Source organism: Nicotiana sylvestris, chromosome 6 (assembly GCF_000393655.2).
Source record: "Nicotiana sylvestris chromosome 6, ASM39365v2, whole genome shotgun sequence".
Classification (NCBI taxonomy): Eukaryota; Viridiplantae; Streptophyta; class Magnoliopsida; order Solanales; family Solanaceae; genus Nicotiana; species Nicotiana sylvestris.
In genome coordinates, this window is record NC_091062.1 from 54,525,271 (window position 1) to 54,546,701 (window position 21,431).

Genomic DNA, 21,431 nt, shown 5'->3' on the forward strand with positions numbered 1-21,431 from the left:
TCTGCTAATGCATTTTGCGGGGCTGCTATGAAGGTTGCATAGTTTGAAAACTGATCTATGACAACCATGATGGATGTAAGATTACCGACTCGGGGCAATCCCGTGATGAATCTGAGGGAAACACTTTCCCATGGTCTCTGAGGGACATGTAATGGCTGCAAGGGTCCCATCTGTGATATATGATCTGACTTGTCCTTGTGGCATGATTGACAAGTCTTCACACACTGAGGCATGTCACCAGTCTTTTGAGGCCGATGACATGATGGCTGATTGTTGCTGCGTAGGGTAGCCAGAATGAGGGGCTCATGTCTGTTGACTACCTTCTCCAACTGCATGGCCGAGATGTTTTCAGCGGCCATCTTTATGGGAAAGCATGGTATGGTGTAGGGCTTGGCCCCGTTTTCTCCCATCATCAGGAGCATGTTGGCATATAGTACCGGTATGGTGTTGGTTTGCCTCATGAACTCCAAACCCACTATGATGTCGAAGTTATCTATGATTGCGATGCACAGGTCGATGCTTCCTTTGTATGGGCCAAGTTTCACTGGGACATTTGTAGTTGTTCCCCCCAATTCTGGGGTGGTGAGTTGATAGCCTTGATGCGGCCTTTGCTCTTTTGCACAACAAGACCCAGGCGCTCTACTTGAGTTGATTGGGAATGAGATTTTCTTAGGAGGACATGCACTGGTCCCCGCTAAGGCATGCGGGATAGAGCCAACAATTGCATTGAAGGCGCCTACCTGGTCTTCTTCTGATGTGTCTGATGCGTCTGACTCATCTTTGATAGTTTGATGAGCATTGACCTTTATGTTTGGGCATTCATTGTTCCAATATGCCTCGCCGCAATGACGGCATTCTGAGGCAGGATTTCTCCCCTGATTGTTGTTGATGGATGCAGCACTGTTGCTGTTGGAGGGAGGAGTCTTAGTTTTGGATGCACTCCGATCTCCCCCACTTTTGCTTGGGCCACCATTGTTGGGATGTTTCTCGTTGAATCCCCCTCAGACAGACGGCTGGGGCTTGTCGTTCTGAGTCCCCAAATGATAATCGCCAAGACATTCTGCAGCTTGAATGGCCTTGGCAGGGTGTCTACCCGTTGTCTCTGTAATTCCATACGGGCATGAGGTTTCAAACCTTCTATGAATGCGAAGAGTTTGTCTTTGTCCCCCATGTCGCATATGTTTAGCATGAGTGCGGAGAATTCGCGCATGTACTCCCGCACTGATCTGGTGTGGCGGAGCTCCCGTAGCTTTCTCCTTGCATTGTATTCCACATTTTCGGGGAAGAATTGCAGGCGTAGGGCTGCCTTCAATTCATCCCATGTCTGGAGAGTATATTCACCGGTCTTGATAGCTTCGTATTTGACCCGCCACCATAGTTTGGCATCGCCCTGAAGATACATGGTAGCAGTTGCTACCTTTTTGGATTCTTCCAAATGGCCCACAGCATTGAAGTATTGTTCAATGTCAAAGATGAAATTTTCCACTTTTTTAGCATCCCAGGATCCGTCGTATGTCTTTGGCTCTGGTATCTTAAGCTTTTGTGGAATGGGGGTGAGGTTTGCTGCACCCCTGATGTGGTTGTCGCCTCCTCGAAGCAGGCTCTGTAGGGCAGCATTGACAATATTGAGCTTGCCTGTCAAGTCGTCTATGATTTGCTGCATGGCAGTTAGTCTGTTTGCCTCTTGTTGCCGATGGGCTAAATTGTCGGCACGCTCCTGTTGGAGGTCCTCAAATTTGCCATGAATATTGGCAGTTTCAATGGCTATCGTTTGTCGGTCATCCTCAGAGTCACGACTAATGTTTGCAATGTCATTTTCCGCCTACCGCATTCGACGGTCCAGGTCGTCCAACCTTTGCACTAGGTTGTTGTTTTGATCAGGCACCATATCCACGATGGGTCGTAATCGGTCAACCGTCTCTTCTAGGATGCCAGGCACTCCCCATGATTCACCATGGTCAGAAATGGCGATGATGGCAAATGTGTTCCCTCGTTCGATGTCGAGCCTAGGCTCTGATACTAACTGTTACGCAACGCCTTCCTAATGTTCTTTGGAAGGGCAACGTAAGGCTAAGCAACTGATGTCAGTGCGGTTGTTGTCCGCCAATGAGGTCCCCTCTGCAAGCTAGACTTGATTGTCAGTGCCGTGCAGGAAAACCAATGTCACGAGCAATTGCGGAAGCTGGGAGAGAATTCGGTTTTGAATGATGATGATGATTTATTGATAAATGAAATGCTGATTACAAAAGATGCAGTGTCGAGGGGGAGAGACACCAGTACAGAAAATTGCTTGCTTGAAAATATTTGATTGTTTGATCCCCCCTAATAATACTTAAAAAAAATAAACCAAAGTTACATGACTAGTCCTAATAAAGTTGTAGAAGCACACTGAATGAAAATGATGTAAACTAGCCTATAATTACAATGAAAAGGACTTAGGTTATTACAATATAGAACCAAGTCCGATAGCAACAACTTTGTCTTGCGGGTCAGGGTCTGCGCACGCGGTGCTGTGGGCGCGCGCGACACTTGCTGTGTTGGCCTGAGGCTGGCCGCTGGTGCTTGGCATCAGGGTTTGTGCACGAGGTGCTGCTAGAATGGGCCTGCAGCTGGGTGCTAGCGAGGCATCAGGATCTGCACGCACGGCATTGTTAAGGCGCGCGACGTTGTTGTCATTAGCCAGCCACTGGGCGCTGGTGAGAGGCATCAGTGGGGCGACAGAGGCGCATGCACGCTTGTCACTTGGAGCAGCCAATACCACGGGGCCGACCATGGCGCTAGGCATTGTGAGGCTTTCTAGGCCACCATGGGGCGCGGCCAAGGGGTCATGGGGCGTATCTGGAAAACAACCCATGACAGAACTCATGGGATGGTGATTGGAAGCCATAAGTGCCTAACCTAGGTTGTGTTGGCATTGTAGAGATTGTAAAATAGGTTAATTAAGGAGGTTGATGGTTGGGTGTGAATAGATGGTCATACATATGTTGTTGGAAGTTATAAATTGGTTAGGAACGATGGTGGAATAAATTGTTGGTTAATAGTGATAGTTGGATGAACTAATACTACGGTTATGAGATGTAAAGATCTATACCTACAATGTGTTTGATAATATGCCTAAATGACATAAGTTATGGAATTTATTACTAATATTGGCCCTATTGAATGTTGTATTGTATATTGAAGTATGAATGGCTAAAAACCCCCCTCCTCTTAGAAATTGAACCTCCATGGTGCCCGTGTAAATGATGTAAGTCCGAAATTTGATCGATGTGGTACTTGTTATGTCAAATGAATTGATGTTGTAAAAATGTATGTGGAAGGTGCTTCTCCATGTGTTTAATGTGTTATTCTTTGTAAATTAAGGATGTGTGGAAAACATGAGCTATGTGCTAAATGCCTAAATGTCTAGTTAAGGTTACATTGTGATTAATATGTCGAACTAGATGAATTCCTCTCTATGCTTATAACTTAAATTTCTTTTGTATGTGCCTATGATCTTAAATGGCAAGATCAATGTTGAAAATGGGAATAATGTGAAATGTGAGTTACGAAATGTGGTAATTGTGGCTCCAAGTGCCGAGGAACTAATACATGTGAAACCAAAGATTGATTTAAGATGATTAACGGAAAAGGGTAACGTCTTGGTAAGACGGCTTAGCCGATCGGGCCATGATCGGACGCCATGTTATACACACATGGTGGTAATGTGTTGATAAATGAAAGTGGAAAGTGAGAATGAAATAAGGGTAACATCTTGGTAAGAGGGCTTAGCCGATCGGGCCGTGATCGGAATCCGCTCAAGGAAGCGGTGGTAATGTGGATGATGATGCAACAATATGGAATGGCCCAATCTACAAATTTCAGAAATCATGTTAAAACTATGTGAACCTCTTATATTGTTGACGTGGTGCTTATTTGAAGCTTTGTGTTTCTTATGATTTCTTTGTACTCTTGTATGGTTGTTCTTTCTATCTGGATGGTGTTTAGTTATACATACTAGTACTATTCCATGGTACTAAGTCCCTTTTGCTTGGGGCACTACATTTTTAAATGAATGTAGGTGGCTCCATAACGGATAGTGCCGATCGCGCGTAGCGGAGCTTCCTCCTCTCAAAGTCTTGGTGAGCCCCTTTCTCCTTCAAGGGGTTATGTTGTACATCTTTTGTTATAGATTTCCACTTTTGAGGTATATCCGGGGCCTTGTTGGCGGCTTTGTCATTATTTTCTTTTGTATCCTTAGAGGCTTCGTAGACGTTTGTGTAGGTAAGGTAAGGGTGTTGGATGGGTCGATGAACTATGTTGTAACTTAGTACTCCAGTTCTTCTAAACTATAACCGTATAAAATCTTGAAACTTAACCATGGTTTTTGGTTTGTGACATGAAAATGGACTAATATTGTGAATGTTCGATTTTGCTATTGTCTAGATAAAAGAAAGAATGGTTCCCTTAACTGTAGTGAGTTGGGTATAAATGTATGAATAAGGCTTGATCAGTTGGGGTTTACTCAATTGAGCATCGGTCGCACCTCCCGAGGTTGGGGCTTGACAAACTTGGTATCAGAGCCTCAGGTTTTGAAGTGTCCTAGGATGTCTCGAAGCCGTGTCTAGTAGAGTCCTTATCGGTGTGTAGTCGACCACATCTATAAGTTGGAGGCTACTTGGGCATTTAGGAATAACACCCTTCTTTGATATTCTGGATCGTGCGACAACTTGTTATGAAACTATTCCCTTTCTAATTAGTGCATTGTTCTATCTTTTAGTAAATGGCACCTAAGAAGAAAGCGAGAATTGGCCAAGAAGCCAATGCCACCATAGGAGTGGCTTATGAATCACTGCTTGATACTGTGGGTGAGGGTAGTCGCCCTGCTATCACCCTACCTGGTTCTCCTATTCCAGAGCAGACTACCCCAACTCCTACACCTACAGAGGGTACTACTATCCCTCTCATCGATACTCCTATTCCGCCTCCAACCTCAGCTTCTGGTTCTAGTATTTTTGATGGGGATCTTAGGGGAGCTATTCAGATGTTGACTCAGCTAGTGGTCTCTTAGGTCCAAAGGTCGAATGTTGCGCCTAGTTCATCTAGCTAGTAGGCCGATTCCACCAGTTCCAGAGTGAACAACTTTCTTCAGTTAGACCGTTCAGTGTTTACGGGTGCCAATCCAGAAGAAGAACCTCAGGATTTTATTGATGAGATGCACAAGACCATCAGGGTTATGAGTGCAACTGAGACAGATGGAGTAGAGTTGGCTACCTACCATCTAAAAATGGTGGCTTATGCATGGTTTGAGTTATGGGAAGATTCCCGTGAGGAGGGGAGCCCTCCAGCGAGGTGGAGCGATTTGCCGATGCCTTTATAAATCATTTCCTACCTGCTGAGACTAGGGCAGCCTGTGCAGCAGCGTTTGAAAATTTGAAGCAAGGCAACAGAAGCGTGTGGGAGTACCACATGGAGTTTGCTCGCCTGTCCAAGTATGTCATTCACATGTTGCCCACAATGGAGGCCAAGATGCGTCGGTTTGTTCAGGGCCTTAATCCTTTGACTATTAATGAGGCTTCTACAGCTGCATTAAATTCTGACATGAATTATGGGAAGATGGTGTTATTTGCTCAGGCCACAGAGAACCGCAAATTGAAGAACATAATGGAGAGAGAGGGTAACAGAAAGACCCGGTCTACGGGCAACATGAGTGAGTCACTAGGTGGGGGAAGATCAGCTTTCTAGGGAGGGACATCAGGGCCGTCCCAATCTATTGTAGAGTCTTCAGCTAGTGCACCGCCATCAGGGCCTATCCAGCAGTATCAGTGGAGTCGTTTCAGGCCTAGTCAGGGCAACAGAGGATCCTATCAGTGGGGTCGGTCATGAGAGAGATCCCAGCAGCAACAGAGGTCCCCATGCCCCAAGTGCAGGAAGATGCACTCAGGGATTTGCTACTTAGAGTACCCGTATGCTATGGATGCGGATGAGGGGTCACATTAAGAGGAATTGTCATACATCCTGCCAGGGAGCGGGTAGGGGCACAACACAGCCATCCAGTCCAGCAGCGGCTGCATCTTCAGCTCCCTCTCCAGCTCGAGGTACCCCAACACCCGTAGGGCGTGGAGCAGGTAGGGGTGGTGTGTAGAGTTCAGGAGGACCCAGCCGGTTCTATGCTTTGAGTGGTTGCCATCTCCAGATATTGCTACAGGTATTCCAACTATCCAATCTCATGATGTGTATGCACTTATTGACCCCGGTTCCACCTTGTCCTATGTTACCCCTTTTGTTGCTATGGAATTTGGGATAGAACCGGATCAGCTTCATGAGCCATTTTCGGTGTCTACTCCGGTGGGTAAGTCTATTACGACTGCTCGAGTTTATAGAGGTTATGTTGTTACGGTACGGGGTAGGGATACCACGACCGATCTTATTGAATTAGGAATGGTCAATTTTGATGTAGTAATGGGAATGGATTGGCTTTATTCATGCTTTGCCAAACTTGATTGTCGGACTAGAATCATGAGGCTTGAATTTCCTAATGAGCTCGTTGTTAAATGGAAGGGAGATAATGTAGTGCCTAAAGGTCGGTTTATTTCTTACCTTAAGGCCGCGAAGATGATCAAGAAGGGGTGTATCTATCATTTAGTACGGGTTACGAACACCAATGCCGAGGCGCCTTGCCTTGAGTCTGTGCCAGTTGTGAATGAATTTCTGGATGTCTTTCCAAATGAACTCCCTGGAATTCCCCCAGACAGGGAGACTGATTTTGGGATCGATGTGATGCTAGGCAAGGAGCCTATATCAATTCCACATTACAGAATGGCACCGGCAGAATTGAAGAGCTAAAGGAACAATTGAAGGATTTGCTAGAAAAGGGTTTCATCCGGTTGAGTGTGTCACCATGGAGCACACCGGTCTTGTTTGTAAAGAAGAAAGATGGGTCGTTACGAATGTGTATTGACTACCGGCAACTCAACAAGGTCACAATCAAAAATAAATATCCTCTACCAATGATAGATGACTTGTTTGATCAATTGCAAGGTGCTATGTGTTTCTCAAAAATTGACTTGCGGTCTGGGTATCATCAATTGAAGATAAGGGAGCAGGATATTCCAAAAAACAGCTTTCAGGACTCGGTATGAACACTTTGAATTTATGGTGATGTCTTTTAGGCTAACAAATGCCCCGGTAGTTTTCATGGATCTTATGAATTGAGACTTCAAGCCTTTTCTAGACTCCTTTGTGATAGTATTCATTGACGATATTCTTGTATATTCCCGAAGTCAAGAAGATCATGTTAACCATTTCATGGCAGTTCTGCAGACTCTTTAGCAACATCAACTGTATGCAAAATTTTTAAAATTTGAATTCTGGCTTGAATCCGTCGCATTCTTGGGTCATGTCGTCTCTAGGGAAGGAATTATGGTTGATCCTCAAAAAATTTCAGCAGTGAAGAATTGGCCCAGACCTACCACTCCAATAGAGATTCGCAGTTTCTTGGGTTTGGCTGGGTACTACAGGAGATTTGTGGAGGGGTTTTCTTCTCTTGCCTCTCCATTGACTAAATTGACGCAGAAGGCAGTTAAATTCCAATGGTCTGATGCTTGTGAAAGGAGTTTCCTAGAATTGAAATCAAGATTGACTACATCACCAGTATTTGCCCTGCCAGAGGGTACCGAGGTATTTATGGTATATTGTGATGCTTCAAGGATCGAGCTTGGGTGTGTGTTAATGCAACACGACAAGGTTATAGCCTATGCTTCTAGGCAACTCAAGAATCATGAAAGGAACTATCCAACTCATGAATTAGAGCTTGTAGCAGTGGTGTTTGCACTAAAGATGTGGCGACATTATTTGTATGGGGTGCATGTGGATGGATTTACGGACTACAAGAGCCTTCAATATATTTTCAAACTAAAGGAGTTGAATCTGAGACAAAGAAGATGGCTAGAATTACTCAAAGACTATGACATTGATATTCTCTATCACCCGGGAAAGGCTAACATTGTAGCGGATGTTCTTAGTCAAAAATCTATAGGGAGCTTGGCTCATTTGGAGGCATATCAGAGGCCGTTGGCTAGGGAGGTTCACCAGTTGGCTAGCTTGGGAGTTCGCCTTGTGGACTCTAATGAAGGAGAAGTAATTGTGCAGAATAGGGCTGAATCATCGCTTGTGGCGGAAGTGAAAGAGAAGCAATTCAACGATCCATTATTAGCACAACTGAAAGAGGGGATTCATAAACACACGACCACATCTTTTTCCTTTGGCATGGATGATGGTACCGTACGGTACCAAGGCCGCCTATGTGTTCCGGATGTTGACGGTCTTCGAGAGAGGATCATGGAAGAAGCTCACACTTCCAGGTATTCCGTGCACCCAAGTTCTACGAAAATATATCATGATCTCAAGAAAATTTATTGGTGGAACAACATGAAAAAGGATGTGGCGGACTTTGTGGCTAAATGTCCGAACTATCAACAAGTGAAGGCCGAACATCAGAGGCCTGGTAGATTGGCCCAAAGCATAGAGATTCCAATGTGGAAATGGGAGATGATCAACACGGATTTTGTAGTAGGGTTTCCACGCACTCTGCGCAAGTTTGACTCAATTTGGGTGATTGTGGATCGACTCACGAAATCAGCGCACTTTTTGCTAGTTAAATCTAACGACACAGCAAAACAGTATGCCCAGTTGTATATCAAAGAAATAGTCAGGTTGCATGGCACTCCAGTCTCAATCATTTCAGATCGAGTGGCTCAGTTCACTGCCAACTTTTGGAAGAAATTTCAGCAAGGTTTGGGTACACAAGTAAATCTTAGCACAGCTTTCCATCCTCAAACCGACGGGCAAGTAGAGCGGACTATTCAGACGCTTGAGGACATATTGCGTTCTTGTACTCTTGATTTCAAAAATAGTTGGGATGACATTTTCCACTCATAGAATTTGCTTACAACAACAACTTCCATGCTAGTATCTAGATGGCTCCATTTCAGGCGTTGTATGGTAGGAGATATAGATCTCCCATTGGGTGGTTCGAGGTTGGAGAAGCTGAATTGATAGGGCAGGACCTCGTGCATCAGGCTATGGAGAAAGTCAAGATTATTTAAGAGAGGTTGAAAACTGCTCAGAGTCACCAAAAGTCGTATTCGGACGTTCTTCATAGAGACTTGGAGTTCAAAGAAGATGATTGGGTATTTTTTAAGGTTTTCCCCATGAAGGGTATCATGCGGTTTGGAAAGAAGGGAAAATTGAGTCCGAGGTATGTCGGACCATACAAAATCATTCAGAGGATTGGTCAAGTGGCATACAAGCTCGAGTTGCCACCCGAGATGTCACTGGTACACCCAGTCTTCCATGTGTCTATGTTGAAGAAGGTAGTGGGAGATCCGTCCACTATAATGCTAGTTGAGACTATTGAGGTTAATGAAGAATTATCGTACGAAGAAATTTCAGTTGACATCCTTGATAGGCAAGTCCGAAAGTTGAGAAATAAAGAGATTGCCTCCATGAAAGTGTTATGGCAAAACCAGCAAAATGAGGAAGCCACTTGGGAAGCCGAGGAAGAAATGAAGAATAAGTATCCTCACTTGTTTGGATAGCTATGTAATTAAGTATTTGTGTCCTATGAAGATGTTGAAAGCTTTCCTTCTATGAATTATGTATCACATGGTTAGTTGATGATAATAGTGTTTCTTTTCTAGAAATGTGTTCCTTATGGGGCCACAGTTGGCATCATTTTATATTATGTTGCATATTTGGATTATGTATATGTTAATAGGATGTGTTTCTGGGATTCTCTGACAGGTGGATAGGCCCAGTTACAAAGGAAACTCTGCCGAAATTTTTGAAAAATTTGGGAGTTAGTCAAAATTTGGGAGTTAAAGATGTGTGAGAAAGGATATAATTTATACTAAGTATTTGCGGATTGACTCCAATTATCATTCGTGGACAAATGATCCTAAGCGGGGGAGAATGTAAAGCCCCGGAAAATTTTGCTAAGTAATTTAAGATTTCGTGGTGCCAAGGTAGGCTAATTATTTTATTTGTGTGTGCAAATGAGGATTTATGATATAATTGATATCAATTGGATATGTTAATAAGCGTATAAGTTATATTATAAGTGATTTGGGGTCTAAGGAGAGGCCTAAGTCTAAGCCAAGTTGGAAAATTTCATAATAGACTAAAGTTGTAAATGAGTACGCACAAGACCTCACATTGGACAAGCATATCTACATTTATATAAGGTGTTGTGTGATGAAAAACCTATCAAATTAAATCTCTTTGAGTCTAGTTTCCAACGCATCAAAACGTTCGACATTTGGAGGTGTATACAGAAAGTTATGACCATTTTACCGGACATGTGTCAGATGCACGTCCGCGGTGCGGCCGCGGGAAAATTGAGAGTTTATGCCTCCCGAGCATGGTACGAGCGTGGACACCGTGTACTGGGCGCGGTTTGACCACGCTCGCGCACTAGCAGTCCTATAAATACCCCAAGACCGGGTATGGAGTGTCTCTAAGTCATTTTTTTGAGCTAGGGCTTGCTCTATCAAGGGGAATCTGTCCCATACTTCCCTCCTATGGTCCAAAGTAATGTTTTTGGAGTATTTTGAGTTGATTACTACTCCTAAACACTTATAGTAACAAGGATTGATCTTGAAAATCCATAGATTCCCATTCAAATCCCTAAATTGGTCAAGAACACTACAAGTGGAGATTCTCAAGATTCTTACTACAAGAGGTATGTCTATCATCTCTAACTACTCTATGGTAATTATTTATGTATGATATATACGTTAGAACTCATGGGATGGTTATTAGAAGCCATAAGTGTCTAACCTAGGTTGTGTTGGTGTTGTAGAGATTGTGAAATGGGTTAATTAAGGAGGTTGATGGTTGGGTGTGAATGGATGGTCATACATATGTTGTTGGAAGTTATAAATTAGTTAGGAACGATGGTGGAATAAATTGTTGGTTAATAGTGATAGTTGGATGAACTAATACTACAGTTATGAAATGTAAAGATCTATACCTACAAGGTGTTTGATAATATGCCTAAATGACATAAGTTATGGAATTTATTACTAATATTGGTCCTATTGAATGTTGTATTGTAGATTGAAGTTGCTTAATTGTATTGGATCATTATAGTATCATTAAGGGGCAAATTTCAGGTATGTATGGCTAAAAACCCCCCTCTTCTTAGAAATTAAGCCTCCATGGTACCCGTGCAAATGATGTAAGTCCGAAATTTGATCGATGTGGTACTTGTTATGTCAATTCTCAAGAGTGAGCAAAGAAGGGAATTATTTTTGGAGGAAGATAGGACAAACTTGTAACCCCAGGAAACGAAAGGAGCAATGGACAAGCATTAAGAGTCATCACTTAGAATGAGAGGGGGCTACCACATGGGGATGGGTGAAATTTAATCTTATCCCCTAACTTATTAATTAACTAGGTAATGATCTGTTATCCGTTAATTAACCAATTACCCACGTAATTAAAGATTATCTCAAATTATTAAATTACTACTCTCTTTTTTTAATACATTTTATATATCATACTATAATATGTGAGCATGTGATTTTTGCCCTATACAAAATACTCCTATAAAATCCCGAGAAAATAGATTTTTCTATTAATTATTTGCCATTTTAGGAATTTCTATAGAATTTTATTTAATTGTTTGCATTTTTGTGCATGTTTAAGTTTTATTAAAATCATGAAAAATACCATGCATTGCATTTAGGCTTTATTTTTATATTTTTTGGATTAATCAGTAATTACTTGTTTTATAAAAATTGAAAATCATAAAAATAGCTGATTTTTATATTTTTACCTTTAAATCTTTAGGTTATTGATTTTTCTATTTTAATTTAGAATTAAGTGATTTTTATAATTTTTATAACCAGTGAATTAGCTTAATTTTGTAATTTAGATTAATTTAGGAATTTATTTTCGATATTTTTAATTAAATAAAAAAAAGAGAAAAAGAAAAAAAAGAGGAAATAGGAAAAAGGAATTAAAGAAAAGGGGTTTTATTTTGAAATTGGGTCAATTTTACACCAAAAACCGGCCCAAATGTTCCCTTTAAAATAACCCAGACCCAAGCCCAAACCAGTCCACCCGGTCCAACCCACTCTCAAACCAAGCGACCTCGTTTTTTAGTAATCTGATCACAGCCGTTGGATTTTGATAATACATACGGCTCGAAACTAATGGCTCACTTAATATATATATATATATATATATATATGTCCGAAGATAGACCCCCCTACCCCCAAAAGACCCCTCACTCACCGTCTCTACTCTCTCTAAACTCTAAATCCTAGCCGCCCCCTCACCCCTCGTCGTTTCCGCCCTATTCCGTCGTGGTCCGTCGGATGGAAATTGCCTCACGGCGGCAGACCACCACTAATCTTCTCCAAATTTACACCATGAATCCCCCATAACCTCCTCATTCCAAATCTCCAATCCTTTCCCCTCGAATCCCGGCCAAAATCCTCGAATCTTAGATCGAAAATCATGGCCAAAACCTTAACCGATCCAAATCCCACCAAATTCACACCATATAATCACCTTCTCCTCTTTTCCCCGAATATCCCCATAATTCCTTTCGAACAAGCCCGGAATCGCCCTATTTTTGGATATAAGACTCAAAACCCTAATTTTTTCTTTCCTCTTTTCTCGGTCTGTATTTGGTCAAATGAACCCAAAACCACCATTAGTCGAGTGTTCTTGTTAAGAACAGTCAATTAATGGTAGTTAAAGTTCATTCATGCTTTAAGGAGTTTGGACGAGTTCATAACTGATCCAATTTTGAAATAAAGCTTAGGTAAATTTCTTTCTTTTCTTCTGTTATTTGTTTTACCTTTTGTTCTTCTTTTGCGTGTTTAATTGTTTTTATTATGGTTGCATGTTCTAGTTAGGCTATTTAAGGTTCTCTTTCTGTTGATTCACAGATCTTTAGCTTTGTTTGATATTTGTTTTTGTTTATTAGATTAAAAAAAAGCATGTTTCCTATTGCTCGATTTTAGTTAGCCTAGGGTTCATTCTAAGATTCAGTATTTCAAATGATTGTTCTGTTTTCCTAAACTGATCTAATGTCTTATTCTAGGAGAATTAACAAGTATTTAGGTTGTTGTTTCATTTGTTTTAGAAACTAATATAGGTTGAATTTTAGGTTTTTCCTTGCGATTGCATCTTTGATTTTGTTTTGATTGTTGTTTAAGTGCATTATTTGTTAGTTTCATTTTGGTTTAGGCTTGATCAATTAAGAATTTCCTTATGTTGTTTTAGATTGCATCCATTTGATCCTCTTAGGCATTTGATCCAAAATTTTCAATCCTTTCTAGGCTTGTCCTTGTTTGTTCTGATTTGCCCACAGATAGAAACTTTAGGGACTTAACTGAACCTAAAAGTTTAGGATAAAACTAAAATAGGTGGTAATTCAAAGGGTAAAATTGGAGTTTCACATTGGGTAAAATCAGGGAGTTCTAGAACTTAGGACATCTGTCCTTATTCTTAGCAAATGCTGATTTTGGATAAGGAAAAAGGACAATACAACTATAAAAAGATGATGTACTAGGTCAGAATATTCCTTTCTTGGGATGCTTTTTGACTCTATAAAGGGAAACATTCCCTCACACAATGACACACACAATCATTAGCAATCATCAGCATTATTCTCTGCATAAAATTCCTCTTTTCTCTGAAAATTTCAGACTTGAGAAAATCTCAGAAAATTTCTAAAAAACCTCTCCCTTCTTTTAACGAGCTAGAAATGATTCGAAGTAGGTGGTTTTCTAGGGTTATTTGGTTGAGATTTTTGGCTTTCAAGTGTCTGGTTTTGGTTTTGAAACTCTGGGGTTCACTCGTTTGCTAGCTTGTTTTTGAGTTCTGCTGCTGCTCTTTTTTTTGGGTTTCTTCAATCAGTGCCTTCTCATCGTAGGAGTTGCTGATCTTTTGCTATTTAAGGTACTGATTCAAACCCTCCCCCATGTAACTATTTTGATTGATGAATTATAAATATCAAGTTTACAAGAATGTGTTTAGCAAATGAGTGCTTCCTTTGTGTTTGTTTGATTAGCATACTCTGAACTTAGTTGATATGATTGCAAGTTGAGATATACTGATATGAACATTCTGTAAGTTTGATACTTGTGATCTTCCTAAAAGATGTCAAAGAACCTGAATTTGCTAAAGGAAAACTCTATGCTGATTTTCCTTTATTTTAGCTATTAAAGTTGTTGTCCATACCTTCCATGCTCATAAATGACTTCTAGTATAATGTTTGCTTTGTTTGAGGTCAAGTAGGCTATAACTTGTAGATTTGAACATTGATTGGCCAAATCAGCATGTGTTAAAGCCCAGAATTAGACATGATAGTGTGCTGAAACCTGTGTGTTATTTTTGTTGTTTGGGTATGAAAATAGCCACAAAGCTGTTAGCTAAACCTGGGCTAGTACCTGCAAATTTGGTCACTAGTTGACCAAATTAGCAGGCTCAAAATCTAAAAATGCACAATAGGTTAAAACATGTAGTTAATCAGATAATAGGCTATTTTTAACAGTTTAAGCGACTGTGCTAGAAGCACGGAACCTGGGAATGCCTAACACCTTCTTTCGGGTTAACAGAATTCCTTATCTAGAATTTCTGGTTTTGCAAACTTTTAAATAAAGTCAAAAATTTCCTCGAATTGGGGTTTTAAAATAAACCGGTGACTTGGGACACCAAAATAATTATCCAAGTGGCGACTCTAAAAAATTAAAATAAATAAATAAACCCATTTTGAATAATGTCACTTTAATTGGAAAAACTCCCACATACCCTCGGGGTGTAAAAAAGAGATGTGACAGCTCTGGCGACTCTGCTGGGGACATAACCCAGAACTTTTGGTTCAGGGTTCAAGAATTCGAGCTTAGAATAACTATTATACTTGGCTTTATTTATTATCTGATTTTTACATATTTGATCCTAATGTGTTAATTGCCGCTTTTTACCGCTTTGATATTGTTTGAACTGTATATAAAACTGTTACAAAACCCTCTTCTCTCTGAGTCTTCTAAATCATCTAGGAAGTGTGCACTTCGTGTAACTTCTTTTCTGTTAGAGTCATATCCCAATTTTAGAATGAGGTTCAGACAAGTTGCAAAGTTGGTGAAGCTTCTGTATTCTCGGTACGCTGCCTCCCCTCCTCGGCTCGAACTGTCCGCTCGAAGAAGCCAGGTCTAGAACAATACACCCAGGGTTTTAAACCTAGTATAACAAAGCCTAATTTCGGATCCTTAGTAGGAACTCTTGTTTGCATTACGTGCATCTGACTTTGGGGACTCAACACAGGGGTTGGATCCGTGTAGGACAGGTTTACCCGAAATCAAAAGATCATCCTTACGCATTTTACTTGCTACTTGTACATTTATTTTCTTTGGATTGCATGTTGACCGGTTTCTAGATTAAGGGAGAAAAATTGGAAAAGTCAAATTGAGGTATGAGAGAGATAATTACCCTTCTTCAGAGAATCTAGTGTCCATAATATATTGAATCTCTGCCAAAAATTTTGAAAGAAAAAGAGAGAAGAGAAAATGGTTTCAAAACATTTTATGTCTTTTTATTATGTCAGAATTGTCCGAACTACGCAAGTTTGATTCTCACCGGATGTGGGATACGTAGGCAACCCTCACCGGGTCCAACTCCATTTTTGCAAAAATAACCCGAAAAGAAAAATGTTATAGTCATAAATAAAATTAGGTGATGTCGTTCTTGTCTAAGTAGCCAAATGTCCCCAAAAGGGCACCGGAAAGTTGTTTTTGCAAGGATAGCCACTTAGGGTCCTTTTTCAAAAATTTTGGTCGATTAGCAAACACAACCCTAAAATCTTCTTTCCCAAGGTGCTGAAGGGCCGTATCTGCAAAAGGTGTTTTTGTTTTGAATTGAAATTTTTGAAAAATTGATAATTTTCTCTTGAGTCAAAATAAATCATGATCTTTTAACCAATCACTTCAAAATAATTGTGCAGGATGAGCACTATTGAAAATGAACACTTCACAGTCCTCGAGGAAATCCCGTTAGAACTCCATATGTGAAGGAATGATTTAGGGAAAGTCAGCAGAGAGACCTTGGTAAAAGCTTTGGGTGGTCTCATTGGTCTTTTAAAAGTTAAGTCGAGGCTGGATATAATTTAGGCTTTGATACCTTTTTGGGACTCGACGCATAATGTGTTCCATTTTGCTGATTTTGAGCTAACCCCTATGCTTGAGGAAATAGCGGGCTATGCTGGTCTTAGTGGGAGTCTCAAAAATCGATACCCAGTGGCACCTATAGCGGTGACTCCTCATAAGTTCCTGGACCTTCTAAGTATCAGTCGGGAAGTTAAAGATGGAAATTTGGCTAAGGGATTTTGCACATTCTATTTCTTGTACAAACGTTACGGGAATCCCCACGGTTTTGAAACTCCAGATACCGGCCTAACTCATTCAGGGAACAAAAATAAATGGGAAGCATGTCGAGGACTGGCTTTTATGGTGGCATTCCTGGGTATCTTAATCTGCCCAAGAAAGGATGAAAACATAGAGTTGGGGCTCATAGGAATAGCCAACTTCATGACTAGAAAGGCTAATGGCACCATTGTACCAATGATCCTATCGGAGATTTATCGAGCTTTAACTGTTTGTCGAGTGGGTGGAAAATTCTTTGAGGTTTGTAACATGCTTCTACAGCTTTGGATGGAAGAACACATTTGCCATCGTCTGGGATACATGAACTATGGTATGACTGGTCTTGACTACATTGAAGAACATGAAAATCGGGTGATGGGTCATGAGTTTCCGGAAGGTACGGAGGCATGGTTCGCGCATTTGAGTTCCCTGACTTCAAGCAAAATCGAGTGGACATTCGGTTGGCTCTCGGTCACTGAAGTCATTTACATGTCAGCCGAGGTGTGTTTTCTTCTATTGATGGGTCTTCGGAGTATTCACCCATATGCTCCACATAGGGTTCTGTGCCAGTTAGGCCAATACCAAACTATCCCCCATGATGAAAATTTGAGCCAACAAGTCATCGAACTAGGCCAAAAAACGGCATTCCTGGAATAAAGGGTTCGCCAGATTTGGCATCAGTGTCGGTTCCTAGAACCACAAACTCAGGTGCATGACTTTTCCAAAGGTGAATTAGAGCCTAGATACACGGTTTGGTACTGTAAAAGGTTTCCAGTTCATCAAGATCCTGAACAGCCATCCAAGAGGCCCCATGTCCAGCAGTTCACTAATGGAGTGCAAGAGCAATGGGATTGGTTGGTAAAAAAGGAAAGCTACAGGGCTAAGATAAGAAAATTGGATGGACAAATCAGGGATCTCAAATTCGACAATAGTGTACAGGCCGTTGCTGATGAAGGCGAGAAGAAGAAGTTGGCTCAAGAAAACGAAGCCCTTTGAGCACAGATCCAAAAAATGAAGATAGCCGCTGAGAATCAGGAAAGGAGCCGAATGGACGAAAGACTCATAAATGATCTTAGGAGGAAAATATCTGAGTGCGAGGATGATTTGGAAAAATCTGAGGGTAGTCTGGCAAGAGCCCGGGCATAGTTAGAGAAGAACGCAGAAGGACGGGCAGAGTTTGTCCGGAAATTGAAAAGGAGATATGATAAAAAAGTCACAAACTTGAAGAAAAAGCTAACCACCCTCGAGAATGAGATGGCCAAACAAACAAAGAGTTTTAAAACAGAGAGGGAACATTGTTATTCCTTAATGTCACGGCTAGAGGAAGATATACAACAGTTGTAGGGCTAAAGCCGTCACGACACCCAAGTGCTAGAAGCTAGGTCTCAACAAATCGGATGCTTGCTCTAAGAGAAGGGTATCATCAGGGAAAGGGTTAGAGCAATTGCTGACTACATCGTCATGAAATGCCATGAATGTGAAGACATGACTAGAACCACCTTCTTTGCCACAGTGATGACCTTTTTCGCCAAATAATGAGTGACCTGAATCGTCTCCAAAGGGATCTTGCACATAGGCCCGTGGCGAGACTGACTGATGTCCCACGGGCCCCTAGAGTAGAAATTCTTGATTTTTGTTTTGAGTCTGTATTTCAAATTCCAGTTCTAAAGTCTGTTTCAAGTCTATCTTTTTTTTTCAATTCCTAGAAAAGTATGATAGAGTCATTTGTAATAGAAAGATTGGGAGTTTTTATGAAATTTGAGGAAAAACCAAAAGTTGTTTTTATTTATTTAATGCATTTGTTCCTTGAACTACGTCATGATCTGATTCACGCGATACCGTGATACGTAGGCAATCCTTATCGGATCCGATGGATGAGACTGAAATGGTCAGTGTTTTTCTACAAGCCCAAGAGGCTGACTACTTTCAGAATATGATGTCTGCAATGGGAAAGCCGTTTGCGGAGGCTATCAAGATTTGTGAGATGGTCGAAAATGGTCTGAAAACAGGTCACATATTGAGCCAATCTACCATAAGAGCTACGTCCCAAGCAATCCAAAGTGGGTCAGGTGGTGTAGCAAATAGAAAGAAGAAAGAAGAGGTGGCGATGGCGGCTTAAAGTCTGAGAAACCCCCGTCCACCCAGAGGTTACTTCCTTCAAAGTACCTCATAACATTATTATCCTCATCAGGATGTGGCCTATGCTATGGCTCCTCAGCCGTATGCAGTAATAAATGCCTAGCCATACACTCGGCCACAACAACAGTTTAACCAAAAACGAGCTCCACTTCCTAGAATAACCCTCCTCACCAAGCCCCATATAATCCTCGTCTCCCTCAAAATAATTTTCCATACAATGCCCGAGCTCGGGAACCACCTAGAAGAACAAGTTTCATGCCTATTGGTGAATCATACTCTAGCCTTTTCCCTAAACTGGTCCAAATGAGTTTGTTGCAACCCGTACCCCCGAACAGACAAAATCCAAAGTCACCTTCCTACCGACCAGGTACTCGATGTGCTTACCATTCAGGGGTGGAAGGGCATGGCACTAAAGACTGTTGGACTCTCAAAAGGGCAGTTGAAAACTTAATAGAGCAAAAAAGGGTAGTTCTGAAAGATGAAGAGATCCCCAATGTGACCAATAACCCGTTGCCGGCTCACAACAACAAGCTAGTTATCGGGATAATTTGTGAAGATAAAGAGTTTGACCCAGATCTAAAAGCCATCATTGCCATCGCCGATGTTGAAAATAAGCCAAGGGCGGTTGAAAAGCAAGGCAAGGGGAGAAAAAGAGCAACTCTGCCCTCAAAGTATAGAAAAGACAATGGAAACCAAAACAGGGGCAGCACCCCCTAAAGACGCCATTCTTTATGTTCCCCTGGCTTCCAGAAAAGAACAATTGGTGTTGAGTCCCCCCAGGAGGTTTGAGCTGAACAAAGGACCTAAGATGTACATACCAAGAGGGACTTATGTGGCATGGGGGCTGGTAATTTTACCAAGGCTGAATGAGCCCGTGGTTATCAGCCGCGCACCATAGAAGCCCATGAAGGATGCCACTGCCGTCCCCTAGAATTACAATAGAGTGGTAGTGACGTACAAAGGAAAAGAAATCGTAGGGAAAGTAAATGAAACCAACCCATCTGGGAAGTACCTCAATCTAGAGGAAGTGAACAATGCCAAGCGGCAGCGCTTCCTGCTCAAAAAGCTAATTAGTGACGAAGAAGCAGAGGAATTCTTTGGAAGAATGAAAATTGTGGACTATGAGGTAATTGACCAACTCCGGAAGTCTCCTGCTCAGGTCACACTCTTGTCTCTACTGATAAGCTCGAATGAGCATCAGAAAGTGCTGATAAAGACCATTAATGAAGCCTATGTTCCGATTGAAACCACAGTGGAACAACTGGAAAGGATGGCAGAAAGATTATTCACAGTCAACCAGATTTCATTTAGAAAGAATTACTTGCCCCGGAAGGGGCTGCCCACAACAAAGCTCTTCCTCTGACAGTTAAGTGTGAAGGGTACTATGTAAAAAGAGTCATGGTGGATGGCGGATCAGGGGTCGACATATGCCCTTTCTTAACTTTGCAAAGAATGGAAATTGGGACTGAGAGGATTAGGCCTAATAATGTTTGTGTGCGCGCTTTCGATGGCATCAAGAGGGACACAATAGGGGAAATCGATTTGATCTTGACTATCGGTCATGTGGATTTCGAAGTGACGTTTAAGGTCTTGGACATGGATACCTCCTATAATTTTCTTTTAGGAAGGCCTTGGATCCATGTTGCGGGGGTCGTGCCTTCTACCCTCCACCAAATGGTGAAGTTTGAACACGAAAATCAAGAAATTGTGGTTCATGGAGAAGACAAGCAGTCAATTTACCAGGACCTGTCAGTCCTATGTCTCGAAGCTAGGAAAGGTAGCGAGCATATAGTCTATCAAGCTTTTGAGATTGTGGTCGCAGATCAATGTGAGGAGGGAAGCCCGTGTCCTCAGCCCTTTTTGTCAAATGCGTCCATCATGGTCGCTACTGAAGTGATTAAGCATGGCTATAAGCCTGGGAAGGGACTCGGGGCATCATTGCAAGGTATCACAAAACCTATCACTTTAGCTGCCAGTGAGAAGTTCTTCGGTGTGGGTTTTCACACCACAAAAACTGATGTGACATGGGCAAATGAACGAAAGATCAATGGTTGTGTTCTACCTCAGCCAGTCCCGCATCTCTACAAAACATTCGTCAACCCCAAGTACGCAGGAGAAGAAGAAGAAGAAGAAGAAGAAGAAGAAGATGAGGCCTTAATGGACGAGGAAATTGAGGACATATGTGGAGCCATGAGGCAAATGTTATATGAAGCCCACATGGTCCAGCCTGGTGAAGGTTCGAGCACTACTAAGGTGCAATTTATGGGACCCGATGCCAAGCTACAAAGTTGGAAGGCTACTCCGTTCCCGGTCAGGCGGGAATCCCAATAGTCCAGTATTGCCATCTTTTCTGCATTCCGAGTTATTCCAGGGTGTAACTCAAATATTTCTTTTAGTTTATTGTCTTTAAAATTCCAATGTAAACCCTGCTATCTTCAAATTCAATGAAATGAAATCAATATTTCATCGTCTATGAATCTCTTTCTTTATTCTTTCTGATTTTTGTTACTTTTCTTATTTCTTCCTTTCAGTTCTAATAATGCGGACTTAAATGACATGACATACATGCGGACTTCACGCCCAGATCATAGCATGCTGTCTAATTGTGAAATAATGAATCAAGAATTGAAATATGATGAAGATGAGGCTTTTAGGGAAATAAACCGAGAACTGGAACAATTCAAGAATAAACCTAAGCCAAACTTAAATGAAACCGAGCCGGTTAATTTGGGTAGTTTAGAAGAGGTCCAAGAAACCATGATAAGCATTCACACGGATGAAAGAACCAGGGATGCATTGATCCAACTTTTGTTCGAATTCAAAGTTGTGTTTGCTTGGTCCTATGATGATATGCCAGGACTAAGTGTTGATTTGGTG